General features: G+C 46.5%; 2 protein-coding genes across 2 annotated transcripts in view; one reads left to right on the forward strand and one right to left on the reverse strand.

Annotated features, from left to right (window-relative positions):
• The window catches only part of NOS1 (nitric oxide synthase 1), a 232,423-nt gene that overhangs the window by 200,180 nt on the left and 15,316 nt on the right, over window positions 1-16,927 (reverse strand). The gene's annotated exons all lie outside the window — the stretch shown is intronic.
• The window catches only part of SUDS3 (SDS3 homolog, SIN3A corepressor complex component), a 1,028,644-nt gene continuing 1,011,831 nt past the window's right edge, over window positions 115-16,927 (forward strand). Inside the window, exon 1 of the mRNA XM_050748188.1 lies at window positions 115-118. The gene's annotated coding sequence lies outside the window, so the exon portion shown is untranslated. The remainder of the gene's footprint in view (window positions 119-16,927) is intronic.

Consider the following 16,927-nt stretch of genomic DNA (forward strand, 5'->3'; position numbering starts at 1 on the left):
GATGGGTGGATGGGTGTATGAAGGGATGAGTGGATAGAGGGATGGATGGGTGGATGGATGGATGAGTGGATAAAGGAATGAAAGAGTGGAAGGGGAGACAGATGGGTGGATGGAGGGGTGGAGGGATAGATAGAGGGGAGATGGGTGGGTGGATGGGTGGCTAGAGGGATGGATGGGTGGACGGAGGGATGGATGGGTGGATGGGTGGATGAGTGAATAGAGAGATGAGTGGATGGGGGGATGTATGGGTGGATGGATGGATGGATGGGTGGATGGAGGGATGGATAGGTGAATGGATGGTGGAGGGGTGGATGGATGGATGAGTGGATAGAGGGAGGGATGGGTGGATGGGTGGATAGAGAGATGAATGGGTGGATGGAGGGATGGATGGGTGGATGGAGGGATGGATGGGTGGATGGAGGGATGGATAGGTGAATGGAGGGGATGGATAGGTGAATGGAGGGTTGGAAGGGTGGATGGATGGATGAGTGGATAGAGGGAGGGATGGGTGGATGGGTGGATAGAGAGATGAATGGGTGGATGGAGGGATGGATGGGTGGATGGAGGGATGGATAGGTGAATGGAGGGGATGGATAGGTGAATGGAGGGTTGGAAGGGTGGATGGATGAGTGGATAGAGGGAGGGATGGGTGGATGGGTGGATAGAGAGATGAATGGGTGGATGGAGGGATGGATGGGTGGATGGATGAGTGGATGGAGGGATGGATAGGTGAATGGAGGGGTGGAAGGGTAGATGGATGGATGAGAGGATAGAGGGAGGGATGGGTGGATGGGTGGATAGAGAGATGAATGGGTGGATGGAGGGATGGATGGGTGGATGGAGGGATGGATGGGTGGATGGAGGGATGGATGGGTAGATGGAGGGATGGATAGGTGAATGGAGGGGTGGAAGGGTGGATGGATGGATGAGTGGATAGAGGGATGGATGGGTGGATGGGTGGATCCTGAGGGGCCCTCGGAGCCTTGAGGCTGCCTCTACTCCCTCTGCCAACTTGGCCCAAGTCCCTCCAACTTCCCCAGCAGCCTGCCACTCCCCTTGTCCATTTCCAGACAAAGAAAATCTACTCAGAGAGAAAAGCTGCCCCCTGGGGTCATGCCAGAGAGTTCTGGAGGCCAAGACCCGGTGTCCTGAGCAGGTCTGGAAGCATCAGACCTCAAAGCTGAAGAGTGGCTGGGGGCCAGGGCTCATTTCAGCCACTGAGGCCCCAAGGAACCACCCTACCCCTGCCTTCCAGCCTCAAAGTTGGGAAGGGTCTGGAATCTTTCAAAAGTAAAAAAATGTACAAAGAATAAAATAACTCCTCGCGTGGTCCCACCTCAGCGCTAACCTGGATTAATATTGTGCATGTTTGTATCCAGCTTTTTTCCTAGGCCTATGCTTTTTAAAATTACATCATTAGTGTTTGAACACATTATCCTCTAAAAACATGACTAGTATTAATTGAATACCTACCCTATGCCAGGAGGTGTTTTATGCATTTTATATAAATTATCTCTTGTCATCCTCACAACCACTCTGTGATATAGGTATTATTAGTTCCATTCTACAGAACAGGAGACTGAGGTTGGGAGAAATGAAGTGACTTGCCTTGGGGCCAGGATCAGAACTCAGGCAGTCTGCCTTCAGAACTCACGCTCTTAACCACTGTGCTGGAAAAAAAAATTAGGATATTATAGGTAAAGCTAAAGTATCTTTTACCTCCCAGCTCTGACTCTGGTCCTCTGTATCCCCTCCCCAGAAATGGGCGCCAAGGGTGGGGCTGAGGGGGTAACCCACCCTGGTTGCAGGTAATAAGGGGCTGGGCTGTCGGTAGAAAAATTTACCACAATCATAAAACTGACAAAAGCCAGTCTGCTTTTTCTTATTACCATGCACTGGCTCTTCTAACCAATGTCAGGGATCAAATATTTCACCCTGAGAAAGTATTCTGTTTGTCTAAAATCTAAACCATTGCTGCCTTACTATTAAGTTTTACTAATAAGCTTCAAATTAGTACATTTAAAAATTCGATACATAATATTTGGGCGTATGTACGGGGTACATATATTTTGTTAAGTGCATAGAATGTGTAATTATCAAGCCAGGGTATTTAGGGTACCCATCGCCTGGAGTATTTATCATTTCTGTGTGTTGAGAACAGTTCAAGTCCTCATTTCTAGCTATTTTGAAATACACAATAATTTGCTGTTAACTATTGTTGCCCCACTCTGCTATCGAACAGTAGAACTTATTCCTTCTATTGGACTGTAGGTCAGTATCTCACCAACCTCTCTTTACCTCTCCGACTCACACATCCTTCCCAGTCTCAGATAACCATCATTCCACTCTCTACCTCCACGAGGTCAACCTTTTTTTTTTTTTTTTTTGACCCCCAGACTGGAGTGCAGTGGCGCGATCTCGGCTCACTGCAAGCTCCGCCTCCCGGGTTCACACCATTCTCCTGCCTCAGCCTCCTGAGTAGCTGGGACTACAGGTGCCTGCCACCGCGCCTGGCTAATTTTTTGTATTTTTATTAGAGACGGGGTTTCACCGTGGTCTCGATCTCCTGACCTTGTGATCCACCCGCCTCGGCCTCCCAAAGTGCTGGGATTACAGGCGTGAGCCACTGCGCCTGGCCTAGTTATTCTTTAATGAACACAGTACATTATTCTACATGGAAGTGAATTCAGAGAACCCCCTGGTTATACACAGGCAGACTCAACATGCGATTATTTCAAAAGTTGGAAAGTTCAGAACCGTTTGGAATCGTTCAAAGTCACTGAGGGCCCAATCTGTGTCTTCAACCTCTAGAATAATGTATCTTCCTTTGTTTAAACAACAGTGATTATAGACACAACGAAGTAGCACTTGAGTTAATTCTGTCATTCTTTGCCACCACTGGGAATGCTGTTTAACATTTATTTGTGATTAAAATTTAAAATGGTGAAATAGGGTACAACCTGTGAGTTTGTTTTTTTTGTTTTTTTGTTTTTTTTTTAACTTTCAACAAACTCCAAATAAATTTTTGGGGTTTTTTGTTAGGCACAAATTTATAGTTTACACAAAATCTATTTTATGAATTTGAGTATAACTTTAACATAGAAATGTATTATTTTTAAATAATTGGTTTTAAAACCAAGGAACAGGACACTGTAAAAAGAGTACTTATTGTTAGAGGATTATTACTGAAAACAATTTTGTCTTAGAGAGGAGGGGAGTGTTAAAAAATGATCCTCTCTAGGTGTCCTCCAATGTCACTGCTTCCCAGAGGTAATCTATGCTGTAAGTTTCCTGTGTATCTTTCCAAGCTTGCTTTCTACTGACACATATGAATATATGCACCAGCATCGTATAAGATAGCATCATTTTGTAGATGGACAAATGTTCAAGTATATCTACATATTATCACCTTTTAACCTTATTCTCCCACCTCCTTTTCTCACTCCACAGGATGTGTTTGAGATCGGGTCACGTGGATGCTTACAGATCGAGCTCTTTCTTTTAACTTGCAATATTCATGATAGAGACCACATTTTACTTATTTGCTCCTGAGTGGGCACTCAGGCTATTTCCGGTTCTTCACTGTTACAATGTTCCTGAGGTAGGGTTTCTCTACACATGGAAAGGTCAGAGGCAGACATAGTTCTCAGCTTAATAGAGCCCTTCGGGCGCCCTCCTGAAGAGGCCAGCCCAGCCTGCAGCTTCTCTCACTCCAGGGTTATTTTCACCCCTGTCCTTTTCCACGATGGCCCAGGGCCAGGTCAGGCCCAGGATGCCTTTCTCAACTCTGGTGGCACCTCCGGCAGATCCTGTGACCCTCACATGTGGCTGTCACTAACCCTATGCCATGAGCCCTGGAATCTGTGCTATTTAGGTAATTATGCATGCATGTGCGCCACACACACACACACACACACACACACACACATTGCATCCCTTGTTCTCTCCATGCCAATGGGAGAATTCCAGGCCTGATCATATTACCCTGCTCTGTATTCCCTGGGCTGGCAACTGGAGCTGGGGATACCGGGGCTGTTCCCACTGTCTGTCTTCACCGGTAGTTTTTCCTCTTCCCAAAAGCATTCCCTTGGCCATTGCCCCAGCCTGGGAGGTGTGCCAGGCATGGCTGTTTCTCCTCTTCCTTTTAAATAAGTGTCTATCTCCCCAACTAGCCTGTGATATCCTTGAGGGTAGGGACAGCATCTTGCTCACCGAGTCCCCAGAACTTGGCACAGAGGAGGTTCTGGGTCATTGGAGAATTGTAATTGATCAATGAAACACAGCTGTTCTGTGTGAGGTCCTTATTCTGTTGGGCATGATACTTTTTGTGTATTTTCTCATTTAATTCTTACATGGCCTTATGAGTAGAAGGCTTTATATGCTGTTACAGTTCTCACGAGGTAGTAAAATAGTCCTTATTTTGTGAGAAAACCAAGGCTCAGAGAGCTTATGAATTTTGCTCAAGGTCACACAGCAAGTACCTCTGTGGACAGGATTTGAACTAGAGTGTGCCTAACCTTCGCTGGTGACTAGGTGAAGTTTGGGAGTTCAGAGGTAAGACGGGCATCATTTTAAACCCCAATTCCTCAGCCCTAATTGAAAGACTTAGACCACCACCAACTCTGGTCAGGATGATGGTGAATGCCTCTTAGGTGGTCTACTGCCTGTTCTTGTACCCCCACTGAAGTTCCTCACAGCAGCCAACATGGTCTTTCTGTAGTGTCAGTCTGAATCTGTCTCCCCTTGCTCAAATTCCATCCATGGCTCCCTATTGCCCATCCTCCTAAAGACGGCCGATGACCCTCTTTGACCCAGACCTGCTTTTGTCTCCAGGCTCATTTCCCCTCACCAGCCCCTTCCAGCCTCCGTGGTCCAGCCACACCCAGCTGCCTTCAATTCTGTACTTATACAGAAGTACAGTATACTTCTTGTCCACTCCCTCACTTCAGGGACTTTGCACATGCTGTTTCCTCTGCCTAGAGCACTCTTCCTTCCTTCCCTTTGCTGACTCAACCTTCAGATATCAGCTTAGAGACCATGCCCTCTAAGAGGCCCTTTCCTATCTCCCCTAGACTGATGTGGTACTCCGGTACCTCAAGCACAGCACTGATCACATTCTATGGTAATACCCTGCTGTAGATAGGGGCTGCTAAAAGCCATACAGAGGGCCGGGCACAGTGGCTCATGCCTGTAATCCCAGCGCTTTGGGAGGCCGAGGCAGGCAGATCACAAGGTCAAGAGATCGAGACCATCCTGGCCAATATGGTGAAACCCCGTCTCTACTAAAAATACAAAAATTAGCTGGGCGTGGTGGCCCACGCCTGTAGTCCCAGCTACTGGGGAGGCTGAGGCAGCAGAATTGCTTGAACCCAGGAGGCAGAGGTTGCAGGCAGAGGTACCGCTGCACTCCAGCCTGGTGACAGAGCGAGACTCTTTCTCAAAAATAAAAATAAAATAAAATAAAAGCCATACAGAGATATTCATGATCATGGGCCATGGCCCATAGTAGGCATTCAGCTAATATTTAGTGAATGACTAAGTAAAAAATTAAACTCTTGGGCATGAGCCCAGGAAAGTGAAACTGGGTGAGCTTGGGTAGCTTAGTTCAATCCTTTCCATCTCGCCTATCCCTGCCCCCTGACTCCTAGAAATGCCACTGCAAGCCCATTCTCTTAGGCCCCAGTGACCCAAGTGGCCCCTCCTTCCTCCTCCTCTTCCTGGCTCACAGCCTCCAGCATTTTACTGCCTCTCCCTGCCCCTGACTACTGCTTGGTTTCTCACCAAAAGGAGGGTCTGGTTCTTGCTATCAAGGTGTAACCTCGATCTGAGGTTCAACATCACCTGACTATCCACCATGGGGATCACTCTGGTCTCTGCTGAGGGAGATGATAGCTCTAGATCTAGATTACGGATGGGGAAGCCAGGGCTCAGAGAGCTTAAGCGTTTTGCCCAAGGTCACACAGCAGGATCCTCCATGGCCACGATTGGAACTGGGGTGTTCTCCAACAGTGATGTACACACCGGCCACATGGCGGTCTTGCTCACAGGCAGGGTCTGACTCAGTGAGTCTGGGGCAGGGCCTGAGCTCTGCATTTCTAGCCAATTCCCAGATGATGCCAACGCTGTGAGTCCATGGCTCCTGCTTCAGGAGCAAGGCACGAACTAAGTGCTTTTCAAATGTAGCAACAAAGCCCCCTTTTTCAAACGCAGTCATGCCCTACGTGTCTGAGGAATGCCAATTATTCTGATTTAAAATCCCTGGTAGGCTGCAGCGAGCCCACACTCCAGCCTGGGCAGCACAGCAAAACTCTGTCTAGAAAAAAAAAAAAAAAAAAGATACCTTCTTTAAAAGAAGAAGGTAATCTTCTTTAAAAGTCTGTGTAATGAAAAGTAACTCCCGAAAATCAACACACATTTATTGAGAACTTACTATGTCCCAGACCAGCCAGGCAGGCACATGTCTGTGACCTCTGACTTAGTTTCCCAGGACTGTCCTAATGCATTGCCACAAACGTTGTGGATTAAAACAACAGACACTATTTCTCTAAGAGTTTGGAGGCCAGAAGTCCTCAACCAAGGTGTTAGCAAGGCCAGGCTCCCTGCAAAGGCTCATGGGAGAATCCATCCCGTGCCTTTCCTAGCTTCTGGTGGTTGCCAGCAAGCCTTGGAGTTCCTTCGCTTGTGAATGCATCAGTTCAATCTCTGATTACATTTTCACATTCTGTTCTTCTCTGTGTCCTACATTTCCTTCTCCTTTCTTATAAGGATACCAGTCATAGGATTTAGGGGCTACCCTTAGTCCAGATAATCTCATGCCAAATCCCTGACTTAATCACATCTGCGAAGACCCTGTTTTCAAATAAGCTCACATTCGCAGGCACCAGGCATTAGATGCATCTATTTTGAGGACACTGTTCAACCCATTTACAGCCTCTCTCAGCAGGAGTTGGGGCTAGGAAATAGAATTAAAAACTTCCAACTCAGCCAGGTGTGGTGGCTCACGCCTATAATCCCAGCACTTTGGGAGGCCAAGGGTAGCGGATCACCTGAGGTCGGGAGTTCAAGACCAGCCTGACCAACACGGAAAAACCGCATCTCTACTAAAAATACAAAATTAGCTGGGCGTGGTGGTGCATGCCTGTAATCCCAGCTACTTTGGAGGCTGAGGCAGGCGAATCGCTTGAAGCCGGGAGGCGGAGGTTGCAGTGAGCTGAGATCGCGCCACTGCACCCCAGCCTGGGCAACAAGAGCAGAACGCTGTCTCAAAAACAAAAAACAAAAACTTCCAACTCTATTCTGAAGCCTACTGACTTGGTGACGGTCTCAGGTGACCCCCAGCTTCACCAGCAGACCCCAACAGTAGTGGGTCCAGCTCACACCAGCCTTCCCTCTCTACTCCCCACCCCTCAGTGCCGATTACATCATCTCATTTCCTGGCAGTTTCCTACAGAATCAAATATCACTGACAGGGCTGCAGACTCCTGGATAGTAGAGGCTGGGACCTTGGAAAGACTTGGTTTCCAACTTTGAACTTCTCTGTGGTCCAAGACCAGGTCAAGAAGAGCTGGACTGCCCCCCGAGGGTCCAGCTGCATGCTGAGCAGGTGGTTCTGGAGTCAGGGCTTGAGGCTGGGGTGGTGGTTGGGAGACTCAGCATTCCTTGCTACCTGGGGGGTATCAAAGATTTGCACACCTCCAGTGTCAGCATCAGCATCAGCAGTCAGGATGCAGAGACTGGTCACTGCTCAACCTCCCCCGCTGCCCCCCATAACAAACCTGAGAAAATCCCTTCTTCATTTTCTGGCATTGGGCTGGACCACTGCTGGCTAATTCGAGCACTGGGAGATAAGGACCCTAAGGAAGCACCCCTTGTCCATCTGCCTCCTTTTGCTTTATTCTTTCGTGCTAATTACCCACTCCCTCCATGCGCCAGGCACCGGGAGAGATCCGATGGCAACCATAGGCTCCAGAAAGAGGACTGGTGATTTTCAGACCCAATCTTAGGCATGGATCCTCTTGAAATTCCAGGGAACTGTTTCCTCCTTGGAGTGTCCTGGTGCAGGGTCTCTCTAAAAATGGTGCCTGCAATGCCACCTGCCACCTGTGATGCCTGCTTGACTTGATTTCATAGGGGACACCAGCTGTTGTCCATCTTCCCACATGGGAAAATTATACAGAAAAGTCAAGCTGACTTTCCTGATAAACCTCTGTGGTGGACCTAGGCCAAATCCACTCACAAATTGGTTTAGGACTTGTGGTTGGTGAAGGGCTGAGAGTTCAGGGCACAGACATTTGTCCTTTGGACTCTGCCATATCCCTCTCCAGAGCTGGTAGAGGCAGGGGCTGGGTTTCAGGTATCATCCTTCCCCCGGCTGCCTCCAGGACATGAAGAAGAAGGGACCCTCTTCCACAGCATGGCCATGCCCAACTCTGAAAGCAGCTCTTACATCTTTCTGGCCAAAGTTTTCAGAACTACTTTTAAGAGACTTGTGGGGAGGGAGAGTGGTCAGGAAGCTGCAGCCCAAACCCACTTACCCAGAAACTTCCCAGCTCACCTCCTGTGCCAGATCATCTGCCAAGGATGGTCTGCAGCCACCTGCACCACAATCACCCAAGGACCTGGTGAAATGCAGATTCCAAGGCCCCACCCAGATCTTCTGAATCAGACTCACCAGCCTGTGACGTGTGCAGCTGCTGTTGCTGTCCTGAATTTCTTACTAGTTTTTGAACAACGAGCCTCACATTTTCATTTTGCATAGGGCCCTGCAAATTAGGTAGCCCGTCCTAATTAGAATCTCTGGAAGTGGCGATCAGAAAGCTCCTTATTTATTTATTTATTTTAAACTAGGCCGCTGGGTGAATCTGATGCATGCTAAAATTTAAGAGCTACTGCTCTGGGGAACCTACAGTAGGCAAAAAAAAAGGAGGTTTTAAATTCTCCCATTGAAAAAGGTAACATAAATTGAACACCGTTTTTTGTTTGTTTGTTTGTTTGTTTTTCAAAACTTCCAGCAGCTTCCTTTTGCCCACCCGTCCCTGGTTACTCAACTCCCTGGTCCGTGACAGCGACAGTGATCATATATATATTATATATTCTCTTCCATATAAAGGAATCAGCCTCAAAATGCCCAAGTACTTCATGCTCCACTTATTTGAAGAGAGGGAAGGTAGAGGAGGAGGAGGAAGGGCAGGAGGGAAAGGAGGGAGAGAGGGAAGGAGAGAAAAGGGAGGAGGAGGGGTAGAGGAACCACAGCAGAGTTCTAGTGACAAGCCTTGTGTCCTTTACTTAGGTTCTGTATGTTCACTTGTTTTTTTAATTTTAATTTAAAACTTTTACTTATTTATTTTTTGAGACGGGGTCTCACTGTGTTGCCCAGGCTGTAGTGCAGTGGCATGACCTCAGCTCACTGCAACCTCCACCTCCTGAGCTCAAGAGAGCCTCCTACCTCAGCCCCCCGAGTAGCTGGTACCGCAAGCACGTGTCACCATGCCTGGCTAATTTTTATATTTTTTTTGTAGAGACAGGGTTTTGCCATGTTGCCCAGGCTGGTCTTGAACTCCTGAATTTAAGCAATCCAGTTGCCTTGTGATATGGTTTGGCTGTGTCCCCACCCAAATCTCATTTTGAACTGTAATTCCCATAATCCCCACGTGTCATGGGAGGGACCAGGTGGGAAGAAATTGAATCATGGGGGCGGTTATCCCCATGCTGCTGTTCTCATGATAGTGAGTGAGTTCTCATGAGGTCTGATGGTTTTATAAGGGGCTTTTCACCCTTTGCCTGGAGCTTCTTCTTCCTGCTGCCCTGCAAAGAAGGACGTGTTTGCTTGCCCTGCTGCCATTATTGTAAGTTTCCTGAGGCCTCCCCAGCCATGCAGAACTGTGAGTCAATTAAATCTCTTTCCTTTGTAAATTACACAGTCTCTGTCAGTTCTTTATAGCAGCATGAGAATGGCCTCGTACACCTTGGTTTTCCAAAGTGCTGGGATTATAAGTGTGAGCCACCATGCCCAGCCTGTACGTTCATTTATAATCACATTCTCTCCCCTCTCCAATCCTCCTTTCTCCTTATCTCCTTATCTAGCTCCTGACCACTTAAGGAAGGGATGGCAGATTCTAAGGCCATTCTTACACATTCCTGAATTGCTGTGAAGTCCCCGCTTGCTATGGGTTGAATTCTGTCCCCTCACCCCCAATTCGTATGTTGAAGTCCTCACCTCCGTACCTCAGACCGTGACCTTGTTTGGGAACAGGGTCACTGCAGATGTCATTAGTTAAGATGATGTCACACTAAAGTATGGTGGACCCCAATCCCATATGATGAGTATCCTTATAAGAAGAACACCGTGTAAAGAGACAGACATGCATAGAGTGGGGAGGATGTGAATACACAGCGAGAAGGAACCCTACAAATTAGGGAACACCTGAGGCTGCAGAGGCAAAGAGGGAGGCTTGGAGAAGATTCTTCCTCATGGCCTTCTGAAGGCATCTGCCCTGCTGACACCTTGGATTTGAACTTCTGGCCTCCAGAAGTGTGAAAGAAGAAATTTATGTTGTTGGAGCCACTTAGTTTGTGGTAGTTTGTTAGGCGAACCCTAGGAAATTAACACATCTCTTATCTAAGACAGTCAATATCTCACATCCCAACTGCAAAGTGGATTGTGACTGCCCAACACATTTCAGAGGTGGGACCACGGGCACCCGGAGATGCCAATCACATGTCTGGTGTCCCATAGCACTTCCAGGCTTGAGGACGGGCTAGGCTTGGAGCATGTCTGGGCAGGAACAGCCTGGAATGGGTGGGGGCTGCCTCTTTTCTGCCTTTCTGCTTGGATGTATCCCCTATGTCCCCATGGGTGTAGACAACAGTGGGAACAAAGCATCCAGTAGCAAAGGCTCTAATTGGCATAAGCTAATTGTTCAGGTGAACTCCCTTGTGGCTGGCAGCCAGGCTCCCAGGAGGGGCCCTGAACCACAGTCACCCACTACAGGGGGTCTTGTGCATGGGAGGACATCTCCATTAGGCTGTCAGCCTGGTACTTCTTTGCCCATCAAAGTCACAGTGGAGAAAACCTGCTGAAGCATCGCTTTCAGGAGACAAAGCCATTGGGCAACAATTACCAAAATGATTCTATGGCCCGCTGGTTCCTCCTATTATTAGACAGTCTCAGAATTCTAGGAATGAGACTGGCCATCTAATTACGGGATGCCCATGTGCTGTCATTAATGAGTTTGTCACACCTTTTTCTGCCACTGTGAGAAAAGCAGTGTGACACTTATCACGGACATGGAGTGTCCTACCCTGGAAACCTTGAAGGACTTTGACAGTGATGGCTTCAAAGAGGTGAAGCTCAGCAGCCACCCCTATGATGTGTACAGAGGCTGAGCACAGAGCATCAGCCGGCATCACCACAGCCACCTCTAGGATCTCACTGGGGAGTCCTACCATATCCAATGGCTTCTGATCTAGCCCCATGAGCCATCTTACTACGTTTATCTCTGGGTGTGAGTGACAACTGGCCCTAAGTAGAATCTCCTCACATTAAGACCGTGACTTCTAGAATTAAATGGACCCAGGTTCAAATCCTGGCTGTGCCACTTACTGAATGACCCTGAGAGTAACTTCACCTCTCTGAGCCTCAGGGTCTTCATCTGTAAAATGGGAATTATAGGGGGGATTGCCTCATCTCTTCAAAGATACTAATGCAGTTGAACCTAGAGGACGTTATGGTAAGTGAAATAAGCCAGGCACAGAAAGACAGATACCCCATGATCTCATTTGTATGTGGAATCTAAAAGAAAGTAGAATACACAGCGATAGAGAAAAAAAAAAAAAACAAAAAACAGTGATTACCAGGGGTGAAATGGGTAGGAAGTAGGGAGATGTCGGTCAAAGGACACAAAGGGATAGATATGTGGGATGAAGTCTAGAGATCTAATGAACAACATGCTGATTATGGTGTATAGTATTGTATTGTACTGTATTGTATTTGGGATTTTTGCTTAAATAATAAATTTTAGGTGTTCTTACCACAGGAATAAAAAGGGTAACTGTGTGAGATGATGGATGTGTTTATCTGCTTGACTATCATAACTATTTCAGTCTCTCTGTATCAAAACATCATGCTGTACACTTTATTATTATTACCATTGAGACAGGTTCTCACTCTGTTGCCTAGGTTGGAGTGCAATGGTGCAATCACAGCTCACTGCAGCCTTGATCTCTTGGGCTAAAGAGATCTTCCCACCTTAGCCTCCCAAGTAGCTGGGAATACAGGTGCACGTCACTATGCCTGGCTAAATTTTTACTTTTGTAGAGATGGGATCTCACTATGTTGCCCAGTTTGGTCTTGAACTCTTGGGCTCAAGCAATCCTCTTGCCTCGGCCTCCCAAGGTGCTGGGATTACAGGTTTGAGCTACTGAATCTGGCTGTACATTTCAAATATATAGAATAAACTTTTTGAAAAAAATGCTAATATATATATAGACGGCTTAGCATAGTACCAGAAACACAGGAAATGTCCACGCAATGGTGGTGGTTTTTTAAAAAATCAATTCACAGAAAATTTAGAGCATTTTCTTGCTTTTCCATAGAGAGGCTTTCGAACCAGAGCATCCATGTTGCCCTTGGTTTCCAAAATCCAAGATCACTCAAATGTTAACGTGAACAACTGCATGATTCCAATTTTAGCCCTAAGACCAGGAGGTCTGACCCTGGGCCTGCAGAGGTCTGCAAACATCCTCTGCAAGATGTGAGAAACAATTCAGGGTACATGTGTGTTTTTCTGCAGAGAGAGGCTTTCACTGTTACCAGATTCTCAAAGGGATTCTCCGTCCACAAAGGGATCAGCTTGTGAGGATGATCTGAGCAGGCTGCTTATGTCCAGGAGCCAGGAGAAGGGACCCACTCTTTACTGACCCTCCTAAGTGCCAGGCTGACATACACTATCCTCATACTAACAACAATCAGACAATGTAGGCATCATTATTCCCATTTTCTAGATGAGGAAACTGAGGCTTGGAGAGCTCAAATTAGGAGACAGACACTGAGCTCTACCACTTACCCTACAGCTGGTACAGGGCTGGGATTTCAGCTTGTGTCTATGTGATCCCAAGCTGGGTCCTGTCCTTGGTGCCATGCAGCCTCTGGGGAATGGAGGTGATCTAGCCGGGAAATGCATGCCCTGTCTTCTGTCAGAGCCCTCAGGAGACCAGGCTTTGAAGTATCAGAGACCATGAGACAATCCCTGTCTAAATCTATGAGTAACTACTCTCAAGTACACAGAATGTTCCACCCAAACTCTCATATCCCTTCCTGGGGAGAGTCTCCGCCTCTCCTCCGAGAAGAGTCCATTTCTCTCTCCTCCACGTTCCTCTGGTACGTGGCTTACACCCCTCTTGGTTCCTCTCTCATGGTCTGGCTGTGTGCTATGTCAGAGGCCACGGAGTGGTTAAAAACCTGGGTCTTGGAGGCAGGTGGAGTTCTGGCTCTGCCACTTATCAGCTATGCGACCTTGAATTATTCGCTTAACCCCTCTGAGCCTCAATTTCTACACTTACGAAATGAAGCTAATAGGACCTACCTCACATGATAGGGTATGATATTTTTCTCTTGTACTCTCTTCTATCAGGGGCATCCTCTCTTCATTCTCCATCTATGTCCTATTCTCCTATTAGTTAGAACTTAATAAATGGCAGCAGTGATCTCAGCTATTGTCACTGTGTTAGTATTAGCTGACTGCACATTTACATCCACCACTTCCCCCAGACCCTAAGCTCCCGGAAGGCAGTGATTTTTCATTTCCATATCTCTAGCACCTGCCATAGTTGCTGGAGCATAATATGTCCTTAGGAAATGTTTGTTGCTGAATAAGAAATTCAAAAAATTCCCACTTACACAATTGATAATATACATGTAACATTCAGAGCTCCAAATCTGCTCCATAAAAGTACAAGTTCCTGGAAGGTTCACAGACTTTTGCTTTGTTTTGTTTTGTTTTTGACAGGGTCTTACTCTGTCACCCAGGCTGGAGTGCAGTGGCACCATCATAGCTCACTACAACCTCAACCTCAACCTCTTGGCTCAAACAATCCTCCAGCCTCAGCCCCGAGTAGCTGGGACTATAGGCACATGCCACCATACCTGGCTAAATTTTATATATTTTGTAGAGATGAGATTTTGAGACCATGTTGCCCAGGCTGGTCTTGAACTCCTGGGCTCAAGTGATCTACTCTCCTGGGTCTCCCAAAATTCTGGGATTAGGTGTGAGCCACTGTGCCCAGCCCAGAGACACTTTTGAGTGAAAGATCCTCCGTGGGTTACTGGGAGAGCTGGGGAAAATTAGGGCATGAACTTGACCTTAGGGCTACGTGCAATAGGGCCAACTGTTACTCCATGATGTGTGTTTTGATGGCACTTGTCCAGTTTATCAGGGACCAAAGGTCATGTGCCTTCCACCTTTCCAACCAATAACCTTTTCACCCATTTGTGTATCCATTCCAGCCTTCCAGTTACTTATGCAACCATCCCCTCATCCACTCATCCATCTATCCATGCATTCAAACAACCATCTCCATCCACCATCTATTCATACATTGATCCACTCATACACTCATCACAAACATCTTTATTGAACACTTTCTAGCTTCCAGGCACTGTGTTAGGCATTGTTGTGACCTAATGCTGAACGTCATATGAATTTCACCTTCAAGGAATTTATACTCCAGAGGGGAGACCATTGAGTAAATAGATCATCTCAATTCAATGATGCAGATTATGATAGGGATGAGTGCAAGAGGCTGTGGGAGGACACAGGACTTGGAGGCTCAAGGAAGACTGGCAGAGGTGCTGTCTATGCCCAGGGAGGAAAGACATGTAGGGGATGCTGCTGGGGAGGAGAGCTTTCCATGTGGAAGAACAGCAAGGGCAAGAGGATGTCTACTGATCTGGGGAAATTGCAAGTAGTTATATTTGGCTGAATTATGGGAGGTGAAGCTGGAAGGAATACGGTTGGTTAGAGACTAGGGCCTGGTCACAAAGGGCCTTGGGTTGAGTTTGAATTTGGACTTTATCCCAAGGGATTGGGGAACCTTGGATTGATATCAAAGAGGCTTGAGTGAAGAGAGCAGGCTTTAGAAAGATCTCTCACACAAGAGATTTCTCTTGTAGGAAATAGATTATCTTTATGAACCAGGAACAGCACCCGGGAAACAAGTCATCAAACTTGGGAATGATAGCAAAAGGTTTCTTCCTTCTGACATCGGTCTTGTCTCCTTTTCCAGGACCATTTTATGCCTGGCTGAAAATCTAGTGATGCTGGTGGGAGGGAAGTTAATGATTCAGACAGTTATTAGTATTCTCCCTGAAGAAGCCTCCTTGAAGCTCGAATGGGAAAGGCAGACCCCCAAGGCCAGGCGAATTTCTGTAGTATGTAACTGTGGGCAATAATAGCCCCCATGACTATGCTTTGGCCAGTCAGTGGGGATGGGCTTGCATGCATCGTATCAGCTCCAGTCCTTCCCCTGGCTATAGTGGTGGCTGGGGGCTTATTTTCCAGATCAGCAGCCAGGTTAGGGGGCACATACTATAGGCAAGGGGCAGAGCACGGGACACAGATTTACTGCACACCTAGTATGTGCCATTAGATCCACTTGAGATATAAGAGAAATCAAACCAGGTGTCTGCTTTCCAGGAGTTCATAGTTATATTAAGTGTACAGGATCTATGCATCAAAAGACAGCTGTCAACTTTTTTTTTTTTTGAGATAGGGTCTGGTTCTGTTGCCCAGGCTGGAGTTCAGCAGCACGATCTCATCTCACTTGCAACCTCCACCTCCTAGGCTCAAGTGATCCTCCCATCTCAGCCTCCTGAATAGCTAGGACTACAGGCATATGCCACCATGCCTGGCAAACATTTTTTAAAAAACATTTTTTGTAGAGATTGGATTTCGCCATGTTGCCCAGGCTGGTCTCGAATGTATGACCTCAAGCAATCCTCCTGCCTCAGCCTCCCAAAGTGCTGGGATTTCAGTTGTGAGCCACTGTACCCAGTCAGTTGTCAATATTTTGAAATGCAGAGAAAGGGGAAGAACAAAGGAAGTTGAAGCACCAACATCTCATCTGAAATAGTGTGGAGTCAAAATATAACCCCTGTAGTGGATGTAAGAAGAAATGGAATCATAAAGGCATTTGTTAGAGTTGCCAAGGTAACCAAGGTAGAACTAAAAATAGTGATAAACCTATTTTGGGAGAACAGGGCAAGAAATATTAATAGATGAGGTCTAAGGTCTGTAAATCAATAAATACCATGTTTTAGCGTGATGCTTAGAGGTTTGGAGAAAACCACAGAGGAAACATCTAGAAAACTTAAGAATGGTAGCCTCTGGGAAGCAGAATAAAAGTAGGAAGAAGTGGGGGGAGAACTGCTTCCTGTTTTATGGGGTTCTCTCTCATTTGATTCTTTTTTCACCATGTGCATGTTGGTAGATAAAAAGAATTTTGAATGTTCAAATAGAAATAAGTCTTAACTAAATGGAATTGGTAGCATGAGGCAGACAGCACCATTTGATTTGTAGCAAGGGGTCTGTGGACACAACTCAGAGAAGCTGTGAACCTAGATGGGAAAAAAATTACATCTTTATTTTACATTAACCTCTAACTGAAATGTAGCACTTGCTTTCATCACGAATATAGACCAATAGCCACAGTAGTATTATCAGTACCTGTGACTTTATCACTAAAAGAAATCATAAGTATTTTCATATCACCTTACAGTTGTTACAAATATCTTGAAACGTTTATGTTCATTACTACTTCAAAATTATAGAATCTGTTAGACTCACAGCTAGCTCATTTGTTAGTTAATGTGTTAATAAAGAAACACACATGTTGGCTGGGCGCGGTGGCTCATGCCTGTAATCCCAGCACT

Source organism: Macaca thibetana, chromosome 11 (genome assembly GCF_024542745.1).
Source record: "Macaca thibetana thibetana isolate TM-01 chromosome 11, ASM2454274v1, whole genome shotgun sequence".
In the NCBI taxonomy this organism is placed as follows: Eukaryota; Metazoa; Chordata; class Mammalia; order Primates; family Cercopithecidae; genus Macaca; species Macaca thibetana.